The following is a 12,919-nucleotide window of genomic DNA, read 5'->3' as shown; positions in this document are numbered from 1 at the left end:
AATGTTCTTAAGAATTTGTTTACTTTTTTTATTAAAAAAAGTTTTTTTAATGCTTATTTTTTTTAATTATTAATTTTTTTATTTTAAATATGAAATTTATTGTCAAATTGGTTTCCATACAACACCCAGTGCTCATCCCAACAGGTGCCCTCCTCAATGTCCATCACCCACACTCTCCTCCCTCCCACCCCCTATCAACCCTCAGTTTGTTCTCAGTTTTTAAGAGTCTCTTATGCTTTGGCTCTCTCCCACTCTAACCTCTTTTTTTTTTCTTCCCCTCCCCCATGGTCTTCTGTTAAGTTTCTCAGGATCCACATTCTATCCACATAGAATGAAAACATATAGTATCTGTCTTTCTCTGTATGACTTATTTCACTTAGCATAACACTTTCCAGTTCCATCCACATTGCTACAAAGGGCCACATTTCATTCTTTCTTGTTGCCATGTAGTATTCCATCAACTGATGAAATGGATAATCCTTATTTATTTTTGAGAGAGAGGGAGAGAGAGATCACGAGCAGGGGAGGGGCAGAGAGAGAGGGAGACAAGGAATCCGAAGCAGGTTCCAGGCTCCGAGCTGTCAGAACAGAGCGTGACACGGGGCTCGAACTCATAAACCATAAGATCATGACCTGAGCCAAAGTCGGATGCCCAACCGACCCAGCCACCCAGGTGCCCCAGAACTTGTTTCTTTAATGTATACTTTTTGTTGATTCTGTTTTCCCCTTAGCTTCCTCTCTATTATAATTCAGTTCATCTTCTCTCTTAAGAGAGATATCAGATCCTTTGAACCTAAGGAAGTGTTAGTTTACTTTTATCCACTAATACCTCAATCTTCAATTACAAAGGAAGGAATGAAAAGTTATTTTTATGTCATCTGTGACTGCATGTCACAAAACAGGTGTTTAGATTATCATCTAAATAAATAATCACTTAGATAAATAAGTTACCTACTCTGATGATAATATTTACTATAACTACGATGTGCCGTCTCGAAATGCTGATAATTCATTCAGTTAATTATATCAGTCCTGGTAGGTAGTATTATGCTCTCCATTTTATAGATGACAAATCTGAAATGGAGAAGCAACACCTAATACATGTAAATAGTGACAATCTGAACCCGTCCACGTCATCTGGCTTCAATCTGTGCTCTGACCACTCTGCCATTGTGACTCTTTATTGTGGAGTTATTTTTTTATTGTTTTAAATATTTGTTTATTATTTTGAGAGAGAGAGAGAGAGAGAGAGAGAATCCCAAGCAGGCTCTGCGTCACCAGCTCAGACAGCAGATCTCACAAATCTTGAGATCATGACCTGACCTGAAATCAAGAGTTGGATGTTTAACTGAGTCACCCAGGTGCCCCATTTATTGTGGAGTTTTAAATGAGTTTGGTCAGATAGTATTCCTCTGTTTTTTTTTATGTTTTCGGTTGCCTCTTCTCCTCCAAGTCAATCACAGAATTTTCTATAGCATTGCCTGATATACTGCTAAACACTTGCTGGTCATACTGCCGATTTTGAATACTATATTTTATTTTGGGCACTATATTTTGAATAGAAATGTTGATCAAGAGCTCACAGAGGAAGGCAACCCATATTATACAAAGGTCTGGGAATCATGAGATTGACTGACTTTAGAGGCCACTTTCTATCTGAAAGATTTGGGGAAATGACATCTTTTTAATATGTGATGGATTCTCATGTCTAAGAGGCAGTCGACAGGTTTTATGTTACTGCAGTGTGCAGGAAAAAGATTCACAGTTGAATTCACAGAGGGACAATTTTAGCTCTACTTAAAAGAGAACTTTCTAACGTGAGTCATCTGATAGAACAGGCCTCTTGTGAGGTAATGCCTCTGTCCATTATTAGAAATCTGTAGCCCTCTCATTCCCTACGAACTGGAAGGGGCCTTCAAGAACAGAGTTCTCAGAGTGGACTCAGGTTCAGAGGGCTGAAATGAATTTCTCAAGGTTGGATGGCTGATAGCTATATACAGCTAATGTAGAATTTGGGGCTCCCGGCTCTTGGGGTTTGTTGGGAGTAGGCAAGGAGTGGATTTAGAGATTCCCAGGCACTTTGCACACAGTCTCATTCTACCAAACAGCAAGAGCTAAGGGACCATCCTTCAAGAATGCTATTGGAGAGACCTTTGCATGGTGTGTGTATGTGGCAAGGAGTGAGGGGAGATGGTGGGGACTCAAATTTCTTGCATACCCAAAGACTGTCTTCTTTACCATGGATCCCCAGGGTTAACACAAGGCCTGGAACAGAGGGGAAAGACAATAAGTATTTGTTGAAAGAAGGAAGGAATGTGCTGTTGAATGAATGAATGATATTTGTAAACCCTAGTTTTCCTTTCAGAGAAATGTGTCATTTCAAGTTTTAGCTTAAAGCACACAGTTTCCTCATTTCTCCTCAATGATGACAGATTATAATATACCCATAAATATTTGTATCCTCGTTGAACTCTTTACATCATGACCAGATGATGTTTATGCTAACAGTAAGTCTTAAAAACACGATTCTTGCCTGTGACTGATGATTGCAGTGGTCTCAAAATTATCTGATGCCTGATAATGGCAAACCACATATTTTTTATGTCTCTGTGGCTAACCTATTTTATAGCGCTCTAAAATGATACCACATTAATGCAATCTGAGTGGTTGTTTGCCTCTTAAAATTGACTTATATGCAGTATAGATGGCTTTATACTATGAAAGCTGATAATTTAAAAGTGGAGTTTGAAATTTGCATTCTTTTTTCTCTCACTTGGACATCAGGCTTTTAGAAATGAAATGCGTTATCATTGTTTCTGTAAGTACATCATGTTTATCTTTTCACGTAATGATATAACATCTTTTCCAAGAGTATAGCCTGGAGAAATACTTCTTTAAAGTTATTATGAGCTTCCTCAGACCAAAGTTCTAGGAAACAAGAAACCATTGGTCCTTTTGTAGCTAAACTAAAAACTTGGAGTGCTCTATTTGTTAGGCTCATAATGTAAGAAAAGCTATCAGGGCAAATCTGCTAATCCTTCTCCCCTTGAGAACCCTTGTAGGAATTTAGAGTTGCTGTTTTGTACAAGTAGATTGTTGTTCACGTGAATATGTTTCAGGTTGTACATGCCTTTTCAGGATGGATAAAAGCATGCCTACCACCAAGGACTCACAGGTCTGTCCTCAAAAGTGCTACTGAAAAACCTCCAAAAGACTTTAACCTGAGGTTTAATACAATATGACCAAGATACACACTTCACGGGATAGATTGTAAAGAAGGTTTTTTAAGTCCTTGGGTTCATCAGTGCCTTCCCTGCCCACACTATCCAGAATTAGCAGAGGTCATGAAAGGTACTGTTTATGTATGCCAAGGCATATGGACAAGGCTACTTACCCACTGCAATAGCACAAGATTGGAAATACCCCAAATGTTTAAGTTAGAGACTGGTTGAAATGAATTATGAAATATTTCACAGAGTACAGTGTTACGCAACCGTGAAGAAGAAGGAGTCTGCTCTGCGTATAATAATGCACACCGAACTCCCAAGTTGTGATCAGTGTGAAAAGCCAGATGTAGAACAGTGAGCATGTGTAAAATGTTACTCTGTGTTTGTTACTCTGTGCTTGTTTGTGTGTATGTGCAGGCAGCTATACATTTAAACCTTGAAAGATGGTATATTTGTTGTAAATACAGAGCATTTCTCTGGAGAGATACGTAGAAGCTGACAGATATGTGCCTTCAGGAAGGAGACTTGGTAGCTGGGGGCAGGCTTGGGAGGGAGATGTACTTTTCGTCCTAAATGTATTTTGAACTTTTTTGTTTGTGTCACAAATCCTTATTCCTTATTCAAAAAAAGTTCTAAATGCTACATGAGAGCCCTTTCTGGCAACTTCTTATCAGATGCATTTGACAAGAGTTATGGATTTAGCAGGAAGCCCATGTTGGACACTGCTCCACTGTTCAAGCAAACCATCATAAAGGCCATCTGTAATGGGAGGGAAGGAAGAGGTGCATGAGAGATCTTGTGGGAAAGACTGGAGAGCCATGGCCAACAGGAAAGGAATGAGGAGAGGAGGAGACTAACATAGAGTTGTTGAATTTGGGAGGACTGCTATATAAATGATGCCTTTAATTACGGGTAGAAAACAAGAATACAAGTAGGCTTGTGGGGAGTGAAAAGAAGGCACTGTGAATTAGACACTGAGAATTTGAAATGATGGTAAGGTATCTTGGCAATGTCTAGTAGGCAATTGAAAGATGCTTTAAAAACTATTAAAATGGCTTAAAGTACTCCTTCGGTATCATTTTCATGGCTCTTTGTAAGTTTCTAGCATATCCGGTGTCTTCTCTGTTCCTTAAGTATGATTGTGGTGTAATGGAAAATTTAGGTTTTGGAAATGTTTTAGTTTTGTGGTGACTGGTACAAACAAGATAATTATTTTGTTTTGAACTTTCCCATTACATATGTGTTCTGTACAAAGCAATTTACGGTTACAAACAAATAGAGCTTGTGCCAAGGGAATGAGGCTAATGCTTTGTTCCAATCTCTGGTACATTCTGAAAATATTAAATGTGTGGTAAAACTTTTAATGTGTCCATTAACTAGTACTTATGGCTAATTTACAGCAGAAGTGTGTGTGATAGCTTACATAAATAATTTCTAAAATCACTGTGATCCTTGTTATTATAATTACTGCTAAGAAAAAACCCTCTCAGTTTCCAATGTACAGTGTGATACTTTCCGATACTATATATGATTATATATCTTGTCAATATTTTGTTTTGTAAAGGTGCCTGGTTTGCAGAGACCTATCTATGTTAGCAAATTTTCTCCTTCTCCTTCTCCTTCTCCTTCTCCTTCTCCTTCTCCTTCTCCTTCTCCTTCTCCTTCTCCTTCTCCTTCTCCTTCAACTTCTTCTTATTATTATCATCATTATCATTATCATTATCATTATTATTAATTTACCAGCACCTTTTCTTGCTCATCTTTAAAGAATCTCCAAGTATGTATAGGATTGAGATATAACTGTACAGTTGCCCTGATCATTTTTAAGAGAAGAAAAAGTGAGCATCATGTGAAGCCTTTTCTGCCTGTTCGTCCAGGGTAATGTCAGTAAACTCTTTGATATTCCTTCCTTGCTAGTAGATGGCTAGGGAGGCAGACAGAATTCATTTTCAAATCCTACATGGACCTTTCATATGAAAGATGGAATGAGATAATATATGTGATCATACTGACAGCAAAGCACTTTGAAAGTGTAAGATCTGCAAAAGTAATCATTCTGCTTATTTATCAAGATTATAGCCCCCTACACCCTTCTTATTTTTCAAGAACTTAACTATTAATTCTTCTGAGGAAAGGTTGTTTGCATCCATGGATAGTAATTAGAATTATGAATATAATAGGAAAATAGATTATAGTCTCCTTGATTTCCCAGTTCACTATTACAATAGCAAAAGCTGGAATTGTGTATCATAGTTATTTTGTGAGTGTGGCAGGCTGAAGAATGGATCCCAAAGATATTTACATCCTAATTAATGTCTGTAACCTGTGAATGTCACTTTATATGGTGCAGAGGACCTTGTAGTTTTGATCATGTTAAGGATCTTGCGATGAGATCATTCTGGATTATCAGTGGGTCCTGTGTAATCACAGGGGCCCTTGTAAAAGGGAGGCAGGAGGAATTAGTCAGAGAATATGTGAAGTTGGCTTGGTGCAAGGAGGGGGCCATGAGCCAATGAATGAGGGTAGCCTCTAGAAGAGGAAAAAACAAGGTTCTTCCCTACAGCCTCCAGAAGGAATGCAGCCCTTTGGACACCTTGACTTTAAACTTCTTACCACCACAACTGAAGAGAATAATTTGTTCAGCAGCAACAGGAAACTAATGCAATAGGGATTGATCAAACATTAATAACTACAGTTTTTTTGAATTCTAAGAAACTGTTAATACCGACTTGAATCCAAACTTTCTTTATCAAAGTCTTCAGAGAAGCAGTGGTTTATTATTATACATGTAATTTACCTATATAAATGATAGAATAGGATACCCCAGTAAGCATCACGGAAAGTCTCTCTTGATAGACTCCCTGAGGACTTTGCCATGGCCTTTCTCCAGAGAGAGCAGGGCAGGGCGGGGCAGCGAAGCCTGCACAGGGACTGTCTTTATCTTCTGTGGTTTCACTATGTCCTTCTGTCTTTGGTTCTCCAGTGGACCAGAGGCTTCTGGGAAGTTCCAGGTAGGTCCTTTACTCTGAAACAGAATCTTAAAGACTAGATAGTCCCCAAAAGATTTTAAATAGATGGCTTGCTTTAACACTTTCTGTATAGATTCTAACACGATATGAATTAGACCATGTTGAATTCATTTGCTTATTTGAAACCTGGATCCTGCCAGCTTACATGTCTCTATTTTATTGTTAATATTTTATTAAACGCTTTCAGTAACATTTTGATTTTAGAGTATTTTGGATTTTTACATTGAAATAAAGGAAAAATTTACTTTTTAGAATGTGAGATACATTGGAAATCCTGGGTATGTAATGAGAAGGTTGGTACTTGATAGCATTGAAATCTGTGCTTCCTTTTTTCATGGAAACATATCAGAATTTATGTTTTATTTATATTTAATACTTTAAGGCAGTAAAAAAAAACAACATTAGGTTATAGAGGAAAATCAGATTAACATGGACAATGACTTTGTTATGAAGCCATTATTCTTAGTCAAGAAGCAGGTTTTGTGCCGACCTAATCTTAAGCAGAGTCATCAAAGCTCAATAATTATGGAAGTCGATGGGGCGCCTGGGTGGCTCAGTCAATTGAATGTCCAACTTTGGCTCAGGTCACAAGCTCACAGTTTGTGGGTTTGAGCCCCACGTTGGGCTCTGTGTGCTTCAGATTCTGTGTCTCCCTCTCTCTCTGCCCCTCCCCTGCTGGTGCTCTGTCTCTCTCTGTCTCTCAAAAATAAACATTTAAAAATTAAAAAAAAAAAGAATTATGGAAGTTGGGGTACCTGGATGGCTGTCTGTTAAGCATCCAGCTCTTGATTTCAGCTCAGGTCATGGTCTCACAGTTAGTGAGATTGAGCCCCGGTTCAGGCTCCTCACTAACAGTACAGAAGCTGCTTGGGATTCTCTATCTCCCTCTCTCTCTCTGCCCCTCCCCTGCTCATGCTCTCTCTCTCTCTCAAAATAAATAAACAAACCTAAAAAAAAAAAAAAAGAATATGGAAGTAAGATTTGCAACGCTGTCTTCAGCTCAGTCCATCCCACCCCATCTCACTCAGTGGTTGGAAGACTTACCTCTTTAGCTTCTATGGACATTTCAGGTCATTTGATTAAGGAGACCACATTATTCATCTAATTTGAGTTTGATACAGGAGAAGGCCATAAAAGGTCAGAAACTTGAGTCCTGGCAGGTATGGTCTGCAAGTTGAGTACAGAGCAAGGATTGAATAGAGCCTATATCCCTAAGACTCCCAGGTCTCTCACCTCCTTAGTTCCTTGAAGAGTTTTGCTTGGGGTTCCCCAATGTTTGGGTACAGTTGTTTTCACTGTGAAAACTTTCAAATATATACAAACTCAGGGTAACTGTGAACCCCACATTCCCATTGCCCACCTCCTGCTGCCGTCTGCGTGTTGCCACATTGCTTCATCTCGTCTCTCTCTTTCCCTATTTTCTCTGGAATGTTTTAAAGCAAACCTTTCACACCATTCTACTTGACCCCTCATTCTTCAGTAGGCGGTGCTAGATTTTAACTCCGCTTGTAATTGTAGACAACCCCTTTAGTATCTACATTTGTTTTTTTCTCTTCAATGTATTGTAACAAAACTAATTCCATACTTAATTTACAGAGCTGATTAAAGAATCAATGAGATACTGTCTTTTTGCCATAAGTTTGTAGTCAAGTATTCCTGTAGATAAGAAGACAGACATCTTCTTGGCAAAGACGTCTGCTCTTGTCCAGAGGTCTTTTTCCTTTCTATAATTAGTACATTTCTCAGAATAATAGTTTTACATGTTTATTTTTGAGAGAGAGAGAGAGAGAGAGAGAGAGAGACAGAGCATGAGCGGGTGAGGGGCAGAGAGAGAGGGAGACACAGAACCCGAAGCAGGCTCCAGGCTCTGAGCTGTCAACACAGAGCACAACGCAGGGCTCGAACTCACGAACCGTGAGATCATGACCTGAGCCAAAGTCAGATGCCCAACCGACTGCGCCACCCAGGCGCCCCTATGCTACAGAATTCTCAATTATTTATACCAAAGTTTAGGTAATTACTTGATTTATAGCTTCATTTTTGAAGTTAATGTTATATATACAAATGATATATAACTTCTCCTTAGAAAAGTAAGCAGCATTGGGGCAGACTTCCCTGTGTTCATGACTAATGCCTCCCTCTTTATTTTGAGAACCTATGCAGATGTTTGGTACTTCCTAGTCTACATTACAGGAATGCCCACAAAGATCAGTACGTTGTTATTCAGCTAGAATGACTCATCCATTGGAGGGATGATCAGTCAGCCAAAACCAGAAGGGTAGAATGACTTTCAAAGATCCTCTTTAACTTTTAGTAAAGGGTGTGTACGTGTGTTTTGTGTATAAATCTAAATATAGTTCTAAATAGACATCTGAAAAAATTTGTAGAGCTTTCTGAAAGGGAATAGGAAGACCTTAGTTCAGCATCCAAGCCATATGATTTAGGATCCTGTTCACAATAGTGTGCTATCGGCATGGCAGGATTTCCCTATAAATTCCAGCAATGGGTTAATAATTGGCTCTTGAGTGTATGTGAATTACCTGTCAACCTCAGTCTTATCGTTAGCCCACTACATCTTTGTATGTTATTTTACTTCATTTGACATATTGTTAAATGTGTGCTCTGCGATTTTATGGAACTACTCTCTTCACGAGCACGTAATGCAGATTCCACAGTGTTTACAGCTATATCATGAGTGTTTACTATATTGCAGCAGTATAATAATGTCTCTTCCTAATATACAATTCTGTTATTTTACAGACTTAAATTATACTATCTGTTGAAAACGTCCATAGCTCTTCCTTTGCCAGATGCGCATTTGTTGTGACTGTACTTTTCTTAGTCTCCCACTAAAATTCAAGCATCATTGGGAGAAAATACACATTGAACCTTTATCATCTGGTAGTGCCTCAGAAAAATTTACTTTTAGGTCAGAAGTTGTCATCTTAGAAAATAGATGGGACTCGGGGCAATTGGATGATGAAACAGTGAAGTATTGATCCCAGAAGAAAAAGGAGTCAGTCTATCTATGCAGGACTTGCGAACTCAAATGCCTCCAGGGGCCACTTGGTAATTTAAGTGTATGAAGTGGCCAGCTGAAGAAAATAGGTCTAAGCTGCTTGTACTGTGATGAGCAAAGTACCTGTCTAAAATGGATGTTAACTTGTTGTTGTTTTATAACTCACCACTTCTGGGTTCAAACAGATTGACCAAACAAAAACATCAGAGGTCATCATTTGGTGACCTCTGTTATATCCCTTGGGGTGCTGTAGGTGGTAGACTATTTCAGATTGATAGCATACAAAGGAATACTGTTAAGTACAGATGAGAACACTGGAAACTGGGGAGCAGAAGGGTCCTGAAAAGGGAGATACGGAGCCGTAAAGATTAACAGCACTTTCTCTGCATTACTTAGACCAGATCCTGACTTGATTAATGGACGGGTTGGATGCTTCCATTGCCCTTCATGGCTGATAAGCAAAGATGTGCATCAGAATCACCTGTATAGCTTTGCCAAACTACTGATTACGTGTGAAATTATCCATGCCTCCCTCCAAAATGAGATTTCGATTTACCAAGTCTGGTTTGGAGCATGACTAGCTAAGTTTTGTATATTTTGGAAAAACTCTTAGCTCCATGCAGGTGCACCCATGTGGTTGAGGACCTGTGCTCTTGGAGGTAGAGTGCCCCGGGCCACTTTGAAATAAAGGAGTAAATGTCTCTACCCTCATGATACTCACTTAGGATGAGAGACTACATTGCATTCTGGCGCATTTCAATTGTTCAAGTGAATTATTTCCTTTCATACAAGAGGAATGAAAAAATCAACATACACCACTTAAGAGTTGGATAATATATTTGAGGGAGGATGGAAGAGGCAGGTATGTTAAGACCCAGCATTTGGCAACTTCAAGTATAGCAAACCTAGTTTTAAAAAGACATAATTCTACCTGATTTGGCTTTAACAAAAGTCAGATTATATCCCCTAAGTTATAAAAATTCAGGCAATAGAAAATTGTTACGAGTAAACTTAGACTTCCTGTTAGTTCTGCTATCCAAGAAAGACTTCTCACTGCATATGAATTTTTATTTCAATCAGACAGTTCAGGATTAATCACTAAGGATAAAAAAAATAAGTACTGCATTTCATATAAATGGAATCACACAATATGTGGTCTTTTGTAACTGGCTCCTTTCATTTGGCATAATGTTTTTAAGGTTCATCCATGTTGCAATGCTGTCCATCTCTTTTCTTACTCCATGTTTTAAAGTTTCCCTTTTTTATTTTTGCCATGACATCTCTAGAAAGTGATACTGATTTTGAATTTCAAGTCGGGAGAGCAGGGTAACGTTATAGATGAATTTGGGTCAAGAAACTGATTTGATTTAAACAGATTAATTATGTAGTCATTATCAAACATAGCTTCAATTTTGCTTGATGTCAGACCTAGTTTTATTTTTTAATTAAAAAAACTAATTTTGGGGGCGCCTGGGTGGCTCAGTCGGTTGAGCGGCCGGCTTCAGCTCAGGTCATGATCTCACGGCTAGTGAGTTCGAGCCCCGCGTCGGGCTCTGTGCTGACAGCTTAGAGCCTGGAGCCTGTTTCAGATTCTGTGTCTCCCTCTCTCTGACCCTCGCCCGTTCATGCTCTGTCTCTCTCTGTCTCAAAAATAAATAAACGTTAAAAAAATTTTTTTTAAATGTTTTTTAAAAAAAAGTAATTTTTAATTTAAAAATTAATTTAAAAATATTTGATTTTTTTTATTTGGGTGTAGTTGACACACGATGTTACATTAGTTTCAGGTGTATGACATAGTGATTTGGCAACTGTAAACATTATGCTCACCACCAGGGTAGCTAGCTACCCTCTGTCACCATGCAGTGCTATTACAATGTCATTGACAATATTCCTTATGCTGTGCCTTTTATTTCCATGATGTATTCATTCTATAACTAGAGACAAAGTAGATTTGTTGTTGTGAAGGGCTGGGGGTGGGGCCAGATTCGGAGGAAAATGGGGAGTTACTGTTATTAAGAGGGTTCCTTTTTGACGTGAAAACATTCTAAAATAGATTATGGTGATGGTTGTACAATGCTGTAAATACAGTAAGAACTATTGAACTGTACCGTTTAAGCAGATGGATTGAATAGTATTGTGAATTATATCTCAATAAAGCCGGTATTAAAAAATAAAAAGGAAAAGGAAATGTGTATAGTTTATTTTTAAGTATTTTGATAGAGCAGAGATGATCAGTTTGGTGTAAAGAAATAAGGATTTCCTAGTGGAAAAAGTTTGTTGGACATTTAAAATTACCACAGAAGTTTGGGGCACCTGGATGGCTCAGTCAGTTAAGCATCTGACTTTGGCTCGGGTCATGATCTCAAGGTTCGTGAGTTCAAGCCCCGCGTCAGGCTCTGTGCTGACAGCTCAGCCTGGAGCCTGCTTTGGATTCTCTCTCTCTCTCTCTCTCTCTCTCTCTCTCTCTCTCTGCTCTTCCCCTGCTAATGCTCTGTCTCTCATTCTCTCAAAAATAAATAAACATAAAAAAATTTTTTTTTAAACTGACAAGTAAGCTTAAAAAAAAAATTACCACAAAAGTTTGTAAAGTGCCCTTCATTGCAGAATCAAAAATCTAAGTTAGAAGAAGAAACTCTCTATTTGAATGTCTTAAGCATGACACCTACTAGAGAGGGCATGCTGAACTCTCTCAGTACTACACAGGGATCTGATGCCCTCCACTCTGCCAAGCCTTTTGCCATCTTATGTTCCTGCTGTGAGGAAGCTGAGACCCAGCACAGTTAACGGGAGGGGCTGGGGGGGGGGGGGGGGAAGACAATATTTTTCCTAATCTGTTTGTTGATATTTTCCTAGTATCTTCTAAAGAAAACTCATTATCATTATTCTGGTTTTGGTGGTTTGCTAGTCAGTGACTATTTTGTTAGCGAACTGCTTCCAGTTTGTGTTGTCTTGGACTGTGGACCACACTTAAAAAAGAAATATATACATTACAGAAGAAGTCTGTAAATAGATACATAATTGCTGTCAGCGCCAAGAACTGTGATGCTAGTATTTACTGAGCTTTGGTTTCCTAACAGACGCTGTGCTGAATGCTTTACTTGGATGGTCTCACTAATCCCACACCACACTCTGTAGAGCTGGGAGTTAATGCTTTATCCTCACTTAGCAGGTGCAAGACGATGGCTCATAGAGAGGAGGAAACATTGTTCACAGCCACACAAGTAAGAAAGGACGCTGTTGGTCTTCATTCTAAGTGGGCCTGACTCCAGAATTTGGGCGCTGAATCACTCTGCTGTTACCTTAATGGCTTCCAGTAGGGAATTTGCAGACTAGCAATTCCCTGTAATTCACTTGGCTACAGAAACTTCTGTCATTTCTTAAGTTCTAACAGTGTTGTGGGGAACAAGTAAAATATCTTCAGGACACTGGTTTTCAAACATACTTGCACTTTGCAATTATCTGGAAGTTAAAAAAAAAAAAAGCTGGCGGCTGGGTTCCAGCCTCAGATGTTCTGAGTTAAATGGTATGGAGTGTGGCGTGGACATTGGTATTTTTTAAAAAATCCCCCAGGTGATTCTAATGTGCAGCCAACTTTAAGAACTGCCTCGGGGGCGCCTGGGTGGCTCAGTCCAACTTTGGTTCAG

The 12,919-nt window shown here is 38.9% G+C and overlaps 1 protein-coding gene across 3 annotated transcripts in view; it reads left to right on the top strand.

The window, feature by feature from the left end:
- DGKH (diacylglycerol kinase eta) overlaps positions 1-12,919 on the top strand; it is a 162,595-nt gene that overhangs the window by 79,218 nt on the left and 70,458 nt on the right. Inside the window, exon 1 of one of the 3 annotated variants that reach the window (XM_042977286.1) lies at positions 653-673. The exons of 1 other annotated variant lie outside the window; for it this stretch is intronic. The gene's annotated coding sequence lies outside the window, so the exon portion shown is untranslated. Of the gene's footprint in view, positions 1-652; positions 674-1,885; positions 1,975-12,919 lie in introns of those variants that run through there. One more of the 3 variants, XM_042977280.1, reaches the window with a different exon arrangement.

This window comes from Panthera tigris, chromosome A1, assembly GCF_018350195.1.
Source record: "Panthera tigris isolate Pti1 chromosome A1, P.tigris_Pti1_mat1.1, whole genome shotgun sequence".
NCBI classification, from domain to species: Eukaryota; Metazoa; Chordata; class Mammalia; order Carnivora; family Felidae; genus Panthera; species Panthera tigris.
Note: the sequence above shows the minus strand (reverse complement) of the source record. Positions and strands in the feature narration are given on the sequence as shown.